At 41.7% G+C, this 9,721-nt stretch overlaps 1 long non-coding RNA gene across 1 annotated transcript in view; it reads right to left on the minus strand.

The window, feature by feature from the left end:
* Positions 1-280: 280 nt before the first annotated feature.
* Positions 281-9,721, minus strand: part of LOC109305882 — a 14,779-nt gene continuing 5,338 nt past the window's right edge. The window contains exons 3-4 of the long non-coding RNA XR_002099752.1: positions 4,954-4,959; positions 281-379 (exon numbers count right to left, since the gene is read on the minus strand). This is a non-coding gene — a long non-coding RNA (uncharacterized LOC109305882). The remainder of the gene's footprint in view (positions 380-4,953; positions 4,960-9,721) is intronic.

Below are 9,721 nucleotides of genomic sequence, written 5' to 3' on the forward strand. Positions count from 1 at the left end.
CTACTTCCTTTACCATGTAGTAAATAGTTTATATGATCATACTGTTACATATCAGCTCTGTGTTCTGGGGAACTCTGGTGCAGTACCCAGCCTGTCCGACTCACAAAAGACTCTCCCCCCGCCCCGCCTGAACCAGAACTGGTCAGAAGGAAGACTTATGAAAGGCAGTGAAGATACAGTGAGAGACTCCTAAACCCCTCCAGATAAGTGTGACATGATTAGGACAACTCCCCTAGTCCCACTTCACTTTTCTTTTTTCTGCCTGGAGCACCTTCACTGATTGTACTGAGGTCTGTGCACGTCTGCAAGCTCCAACAAACACCTGGGAACCTCGACCGGTTCAAGCTTTGCTGAGAGGTGAGATCCCAACCCTCTTTCTCTCTCTCCAGGCACAGCATTTTAAACCTGACTTTTGCTGATCAAACTTGAGCTAGACTTCCCCAAACACCCAACTGTGTAATATTGTAGTATCGTCATAAGTTCCATATACATGGCAATAAAATAAGTTCTGTGGTTAAGGTGGTTACCATACTCTCTCTCTCTCTGAACCTCATGTACTCTTCCTTCTCCTTGACTTCCCCATTTGCTCTGCAGCAATGCTTCTTTTACGTAAGCCAAAAATACCTGTAATGCCCAAAAATCTTGTGGAGTTTGCTCATTAAGGGAGTTACTACCGGGACACATGTAACAAGAGATTAGGACATGATGAGTTTGAGGCACATAAGGGTATCAGCTGAAAGTGCTGATCAAACCCAGCCTGCTCAGACGTGCCCTGTTAACCTGAGTGTGTGTAGCTGACTGCACTTTATTATTGTCCTGCTGAAATAAGTTCTTTCTGAGTTTGGGGCACATGAGGGTATCAGCCTGGAAATGCTGAGTCCCTGCCTGCTCAGAGGTACTCTGTTAACCAGTGTGCTTGTGTCTGACTGCATTTTATTGTTACCCTTCTGAACTGAGTCTGTGCCATATGAGAGTGTCAGCTGGAAGTGCTGAGTAACCCGGCCTGACTCAGATGTGCTTGGTTGACCTTTGTGGGTGTGGGTGTGGGTGTGGGTGTGTGTATGTGTTTGATTGATTCAGTGGTTGGAGGAACCTAGCTCTATTAAAACTAAACCCTGCAAGGTAGCTCCACTGGGGGGTAAGAACTTGCAGAAGGGAGAGATACAGCTCCATATAGAAAAACAAGTGACACAAGCAGCACATTGATAGAATTACAGAGACCCCAGAAATGTACACTTAATAAATGAGTGCCCCCCAAGGTCACAGGCAAATCTGGTAACAATACCTTACTCTGGGTTTTGGACTCCACTACAGAGATCAAGAGCCTAAAAGTTAGGCATTGCTGTGCCTAATTTGTAGGCACCTCAGTCTTTTATTGGATTGAGCCTGAAGTTCTTTGCCTTAGACAGTGGCTATTCTGCAGAGAGCCATAGCTTTTCTAGGACCAAGAGTGTCCCTTTCCAGTGAATAATCAAGCTCTGAAAAGGAACACCTACCCACATTCATATGCCAAAATCTTCCCGAGCTTGCAGAATAAATAAGTGAAAACAGAGACTTTTTAACTGTAGCCTATGCCAGCATGCTAAGGCTTGCGTGCTTGGGTCCTTAGGGTACCAGTAGCCCTAAAAGCTCCTCAGGCAGACTACTGACTGAGGTGTCACATGGAGAGGTGTGTCCCTCACCCTCACTGTGCAGGAATTAGCTCCAAACCCAATGAACATGTTACTCTTTATTATACACAATCAATTTATACACGGGGAAAATAAATAAACAAAGAAATATAATAACAATAGTTAATATCAAAACTAACAATTTTGAATAAATTGACAGCTACAACATTAGGTGGATAATTCCAACACCCTGGGTGATCCCACTTCTGTTAAACAACCTCAATAACTAAATTCATCTTGATAAAACCCTTTAAAACAATTTCCTTCCCCCATTACCCAACTGATTTATTTCTGGTCACAATCTACTTCCCATAACAATAAATGGCAACACAGCTATAACTATGATCCACCACTAAAAGGTGAAGGTGAGGCTTCTGCTGTTCTGGGGGAAATGGCCTCCTTTAATCATTCCTGGTAACACAGCAAAACAGGCTGAACAGCTGCTGCAGGCAATAGGCTCCCTGTCATTTCCTTTATTGGCAGATTGTTCTCTTAAGCAGTTTCCATCTGAAAATGCAATTACTGCAAACACTAATGATTAGATGTCCCCTCACACACTGGTTTTCTCTCAGCCCACTCCCCCTGGGGGCTGTCTCTGCCTCCCAGCACATCTACCAGTAGACAGGGGTTTCCCTCTTCAGGTCTCTGGCTGTCATTCAAGGCTTTCCAGCTCTGATTTCACCCCAGCGTCTCAGTCAGACACAACTCACAGCCGGTCATTAACCTTTAAGGGCTCAGCTGCTTCTCCTAGCCTCAGCAAGCCTACCAGCCTTGCTTGCCAACCCACTCTTTCCCTGGCACCTGTGTCCCTGGTTGCACAGTCCCAAATGTTGTGCAGAATCAGCTTCTCACAGGATGACACAGCCTCTCCCCTGTCCTGATACATGCTCCCTGGTCAAATTTCAGCTCAGTCTCCCCTGGCTTGGGCTGAGTCTGCACCTCTCTCTCCAGGGCTGGAGTCCGCTCCTCCCAGCTTCTGTTCTTTTACCTTTTTCTTTTCTTTTCCCTCCCTCAGCTTTTATGTCTCAGTAGCAGCCAGTCAGAGCCTGGTTTGCAATGTGGGCTCTTGTCACAATTTAAACACTCCAATAAGAAGCATGCACCATGCACTGCATACCCTCCTGTCTGGTAAAGCTTATGCACCCTCTGCAAAGGTTTGCCACTCTTTTCTTCCAGAGCTCTTAAGCACAGCTCACCCACTCAGCTTGCAGCCGGGTGAGCTTTGCACCTGTTACATAAGGTTTTAAAATGTCTACTCATTTTCACATCTGATTTCCAGCCAAGGCTAGAACCAGAAATGCCATATTTTCATAAAATTTTAGACACCAAATATCAGGCTCTGCCATTATCTCAGTTAAACAGCATAGACATCCCCTTGATAAAGCCCACTGAATTGTCTTTCCTATTGCAACTTGCCAGAAAATATCATGGCGTTACAAACATTCTCCCTTATACCTTCTCACCCTCAAGGACCTAATTCCTAATGTTTTCAAGGTCTAGTTCTAAGATCACCCTCGTATTGTCAAATTCTCAACCAATCAGGAGTCAGGATACTGTCACAATTGTATAGTCAGATTACTGGGGGAGGGGGGTTGCAGCCTGCAGGCAGAAGTATGTGTTTGCTTACCATCAAGCCCAAAGAATTTTCTTTCCTCTGTGTTAACCTGTCCAGGTTTGAAAATGAAAGAATACCACAACAAGGCATTAAATCACTGCACTTCTGTTCACAGTGCCATTGTAAATCTCAATAAAACAACCAGATTTACTGGGAAGAACAAGCAGCAACCCACCAAGAACTTTAAAAAGTAACAACTCCACTGGCGCACATTAGTTTTTAGGCAGCAATGTCTGAAAACTAAGCTTCATCTTTTTCCAAGACTCATAACTAAAGCTGCTTTGTATTTCAGTCCCCTAAAGAACTAGGCTACTTCCCTGCTAAGTCATTTCCTCTCTTTGTTTTCCACACTTGATTTTTCATATCTTTTTCTAGCCTTCTGTGTACTGAATCAAGTTTGGCAATTTTGCCAAGCAGCCTTTTTTCCACAGGTAGCCTTTTATTTTCCTTCCCATTTCTGTTTAATGCAGATTCCTGTTGCTACTGTCATAACTTATTCTTTTATGCAATTTTAAGGCTACAGTGACTAAAAGGGATTAAATGGCATGACTTATTTCTTAACAGGTATTGCTCAAGAGCAACAATATCTATTTTAAGTGTTAAATGTTAGTAAAAAAACCAAAAAACCCAAAAGTCAGGAAAGCACTATCACATCTGATTATCCTTCAAAGAAATTAAATTCAACATACTGCATATAATTACAACATTGTTCTTCTTTTTTTTATCTGAACTCCATAAGCCAAAAAAAGTTCTGCACATATGCCTCACCCCTCTGCACTCTGTCTACAGGGAGCAGAGGCTAATTTGAGCTAATTTGGCTGCAGGACTCATTAGTTCATACCCTATAAAATGTCATCATTTTGCAAACCAGATTGGGGGGGGGGGGCGTAAAAAAGTAATAATCCAGTAGCAGCTCTGAGATTTATATTTTGGAAAGAACTGTTCTCAGACAAGCTTTAAAAAAGACTGAGAATAATACCATTCATTGATTGTATGTCCTCAATCAGAAGACAGCTAAATGATGGATCATTCAAAAGATGGAGAACTCGGCCAATATACAAATGAAGGCTTCTATTTTCAGGGAGAAACATTTTAATTGTTGACCAAAAAAAGGAAGAAAGAAAGAAACAACCAGTTCATGTTAAAATACAGAGGGACTTTGTGAGTGTCTGAACCAACAGTCAAGGGAAGAAGAAGAAAGGGCTAGGATTAGAAATATTATCTAGCAATCCATTGTTTATAATATTCAAGGAGGGAAGGAAGTGGTGGTTTTCTTCTTTTTTTTTTGTGAGTGATGAGCAGCTAGGAGACTAGAGCATGTCAGAAAACTAGTACTTCACCATTTCTAGTGTAATTTAGGCAAATAATATGCCATCCCCTGCTGAGTTGGAGAGAGATCTCTCTAACAGAATTACTATTTCTCCTATTCTGTCCCTTCAAAACATTTTCCTGGTCTAATGCATTAATTTTCAGTTCAAATATTTTTATTTCTTCCCCACCTTGAAAAATGTCTCAATTTTCTATGGCTTCTAACTCTTATTACACTGTAGAGGAGTTGATAATGACTGAGGATGAAATTCTGGCGCCACTCAAGTCAGTGGGAGTTGTCATATACTTCAGCCAGGCCAGGATATCACCTTAAAAATTTATAGACAATTAAATGGCAACCTAAGACTGTTTGGCTCATTCCAACTTAAGTGGAATGAGCCAAACAAATCTGACCCACATTTGAAGAATAGGAAGACCAGGCAAGTTTACTACACCACTTTTCTGTGCTGTCTCTTCCTTTCATAAAGACTTTGGCATCAATCAAGCAAGTTCCTCAAACCCTAAGCTGTGCCTGCATTTACTGAACAGGTCTTTTAAAACCTACCTTAGGGTGAAATTCATCCCTAGCAGAGAGCCAGCTTAAGACCTTTTCACTAATTAAGTCATAGAAGCATACAAAATTAGGGTTGGAAGGGGCACCATCCCCAACTGGATCCTAGCCAAGGCTTTGTCTAGCCAGGACTTCAAAATCCTCAAGGATGGAGACTCTACCACCACTCTGGGTAACCTGTTCCAGTGTTTTACTACCCTCCTTGTGAGCAAGTTTTCCCTAATATCCAACCTAAACCTCCCTTGTTGCAACTTGAAACCATTTCTCCTTGTTCTGTCATCTGCCACTACTGAGAACAGTTTAGCTCCATCCTCTTTGGAACCACCCTTCAGGTAGCTGAAGGCTGCTATTAAATCTTTTCTCCAGACTAAATAAGCCCAGCTCCCTCAGCCTCGTGTTTTGAGGACTTCTCAGATGAAAAGGTGTTGTGCTTGTTGCCTCTGCATTGGAGAAAGTTCCATGCTTAATGAGCAGGCAAATCTACCTGGAAGACAAGAAAAAGTTTCTGAGATTTTTCCAATACAAATTAGATCTTGCTCTGTCCCTTCTCCCCACCCTCACTTTCCTTGGCCAATTATGTACAATTCAAGTGACAACTCATGTCACATATTACAGACAGCAAAAATTGTACTTGGAAGATAAGCTTGGTTGTGTCATCCCTTTGGAATTGTGGGAAGGCCCACTGAATGGGTACACTACTTAGCTTCAAAATGGCATAAGATACCCTGGTTATCTCAACCCATCTATCTGGATTTCTGTCATCTCCACTTAACTCAAGTTGCAGCAAGGGAGGTTTAGGTTGGATATTAGAAAAAACTCTCTCACTAGGATGGTTGTGAAGCACTGGAACAGGTTACATATAATGGTGGTGGCATCACCATCCTTGAAGGTTTTTAAGACCCAGCTCAACAAAGCCCTTGCTGGAATTATCTACTTGGGGATAGTTCTGCTTTGAGCAGCAGGTGGGATTAGATGACCTCCTGAGGTCCCTTCCAACCCTAGTTTTCTATGATTCCCAGCCTTTTCCCTTGTACTTGCTATAGGACCCGTGCAGAGGCCATTCTTCCTTCCTTCCTTCCTCCATTCCATGCCCAACAATCATAGAGAGGTTAGTCATGCTTTCTACTCCTGTGATCTGCCTTGTGCTAGACAAAAAGCAAATTTAGATACCTGGCATTATATTGCCTAGCCACTTCCTGCACTGCCTGCTGCCTGTTGCCATGCCAGAGAGCATGGTCTTTATGAGTTGCTTGTAACACTTCCTATGATTAGGCCTGCTTAGGAACAGTGGCTGTCTATACACGTGCTCTGAGATGCAGGGGTGTTTTAATTAGAGTGGCTTCTGTTAAGCCACTCTAATTAAAATGCTTCAACATCACGTGTATTAAGCCCCTGTGCATTTAAAAATGGCCACAGGATGTTAGATAAACCTCAATTGATAAGGTTTAGTTAAAGAGCTGCCCAGCAATAGTAAAATGTGTGGGGGCTTAATACACACAACACTGTAGCATTCTAATTAGAACACAAAGGAGTTTGTGTATAAGCAGTTAGTGATACCAAGCTCTGCACCCTTGCCCCCTCCTTTATTCAGTCTTGGAACTAGCATCAAGCAAAGCCTGATGGCAGAGTTAGTGGACATTGTACTGTTTTTTTTTTGCCATGCACAAGCTCACCTATATGATCCATTCAGTTCTGGGGTGACACAAGGTATGTGAGAGAAGTTAATCCTGATTCTGGGTTCTGTTTCTGCTTTAAAGGGCTAGAGCAGACTGGCTCCTGTCATGGTGATAAGTGGTAGAAAAGAAGGTCCTTTCAGCAGATGAGTTCTGTTGTAACTCATTGCTTTCCACTCCCATTTGGCTAGTCTCTCCCCAAACTGCTTTTTCAGCAAATATTTGGTGTAAAAGTCTGACAGAAGATTGATTAGAGATGTATGATGCAACACAGTAATAATCACAATTAACAGCTAAGCATGTGCTTCCTGCCACAGAATGAAGCCCACAGAATGATAGACATGCCTCCAATATGTTTAGTTTTAACTGGACCAAACAACTGTCTTCTTGGAGCCCAGATCTTCATGAAGCATATACATCTTGCTACAATAATGCCAAGCACATCTTAGTCATGGCTGGCTCTTGCCTTCAGGTGAAGGATATGAAAAATGGCTCTGAGTTTGGTGATTAAGTGCTCTTGCCTTATATTTTAAAAGGCAGCATTTCAATGAGTGGGAGCTTCTAACATTCTGCTTCTGTATTCAAATTCCCAGAAAAAAACTATCTACTGGTGGTAATGAAGCCAAGAAAGATGTCCAGTACATACTGAACTCAATTCAGACCTGATGTAACAAAATGCAACTCCACCAGAGCTGTGTATGCGCCTGTAGGTCTGATCTTGTTGCAACTGCATGAAAGAAGAAAAGGTGGAATTACACATAACCTAAACATGATGAATATTAAACTAAATACGCTTCTTAAATCCCTTGTGTTCTCCTCTCATTACAGTTCCTTCCTAATTCACATTTAAAATATAAACACCTAACAATATTAGAAACCCCCTCGGGACAAGTGACTGGACTCAGTGTTTACCATGGGGAACAAAGGGGGTTGGAAGTTTAATAATGGAAGCATCAGCTCAAACTCAGAGCACTATGAATAAATCACTGCATTAAATGACACTCAGCAACACAAGCCCCTCACTTATTTGCCACCTAAAAATATCCCCTAGGTTTCCAGTACAAATTAGTTGGAACTTGACAGTTAAAGACCACCTTTGTTAGGCAACCGATTCTTGCTAGACCCTCGAGTGGTCACTTAAGTCACTTTCATTGTCTATATAAAGCAGTTATATACAGAAAAATGCCCTAGTTAGGAAGTAGTCTGTTGCATAAATGTGTTATATGCACCAAAAGGGCCTAATTACAAGGTTAGCCATTTAAAGGGCCAGATCAAACAAAGCACAACTGAGTCTAACCCTCCTCTGCCAGACATGCATAAACCCACACATGGCAGCTCAGGAGGTACTTAACTATCCCCATCTCTGCAGTGTTTTCCTTGGCCATTTTAATGGCCAGCTGTTTCATAATTTGGTGGATCTTGTAGATATCACATTTTTATACAACTGCTCTTTTTTCCCCTCTAACTTGGCACTTTTGTGCCTGGCAACTGTTTTTGCTCAGATATGATTTGTTCCCAAAAAGAGTTAAGGTAAGCCTCATTCAAAATGTCAGATACAAAAACATTCAAGGGGGCAAGTTTGGGTGCAAATGTGACTGAGATTCAGTGCTTTCATATGAATGTGGAGAAGCATGGATGAAACTATAGCAGCACTGGGCATTGACTTTTTCATTGTTATTAATGCACAAAGAAATGGTCACTTAAGAGAACTGACTGCTCAGTAAACGCATCATTTTAAAAAGGCAGTATTATCTCGATTAGAAGGCAACAGAAATGAAGAGTAGCTATATGCATGCACAAAAAGATGCAAGAATGTGCATGATACTAATATAAATATCATCTACAGCATAAATCAGACTTTGGTCAATGGTTTAAAATGGTTCTGTACATGTCAAATGCTGCCTGCCTATTTTTAAATCACATTGTTTATTAAAAAGATAGCCTGTTTCTTACCCTTTCTACCCAGCACAAACTGACAACAGGCATATCTTCCTGAACTGAGAATTTCAAATTGATCAACTCGCCTAAGATTGTCTAGGCTTAAGGTATGACTGCTGGTAAAGGCAAAATATGGGAACCACTTTGATTCAAAATGGTTTTAGAAGTGGGGACTGGCCACAGTAACATAGCCTGCCATCCTCATGGTTTATGTAAAAGAGAAAATAAAATGTTTGCATTAGGATTCATGTTTTAGTAAATCACAGTCAAGGACAGTCTCCCATCTTCCTTTACTCTGGTAGCACAAAGAAGAAGAAACTATGTTTCCCCTGCTAAGGGTTTCTCTAGCGTTGTGGTGGTCCTCAAAAGATGATGAGCTGGGTCAGCCAGTACTTGCACCATTATTTTCCCAATCCAAATAGTATAAAAAGGACACAAGTTATGGATGCAGCACAATCCCAGCTGGAGTGCAGCCTCTTGCAGACTGTTATTGCTCGTGAAGTGAAGCTTGCTCTAAATTCTCCCTAGCTTGGGACAGAACTAGATAAAGAGTCATGGAAGAGTCACTGCCACATCTCCACCACACTGATCAGGTCTCAACAGAGCACAGAATATGAGCCTAGGTATAGGTTTAATTTGTTTAGTCTCAGTAGCCACACTACATTTAGAAATAAACAATAACGAGTGTGTCTAAGACAAGTGGAGAACAGAGGCAACTAAACTACTCAGTGCTTAATGAATTTGCTTTCAGAGTTTCAGCTGAGCTTCAGAGGCAAGAGTCAAATATTGTCATCAACAGTGTTCATCCTGGCTAGGGATAGACATTACACATAAACCGGTAACAGAATAGATGTTCAGTGCACATAAACCAGTTTGAAAATGGCTGAAACCAGTTTGAGATAAACCTGGTTGAATGTAGTATCAGACTTAACTGATTTGGCTCAAA

The sequence above is a fragment of the Crocodylus porosus genome, unplaced genomic scaffold, assembly GCF_001723895.1.
Source record: "Crocodylus porosus isolate Cpor-Errol unplaced genomic scaffold, CroPor_comp1, whole genome shotgun sequence".
Lineage (NCBI taxonomy): Eukaryota > Metazoa > Chordata > Crocodylia > Crocodylidae > Crocodylus > Crocodylus porosus.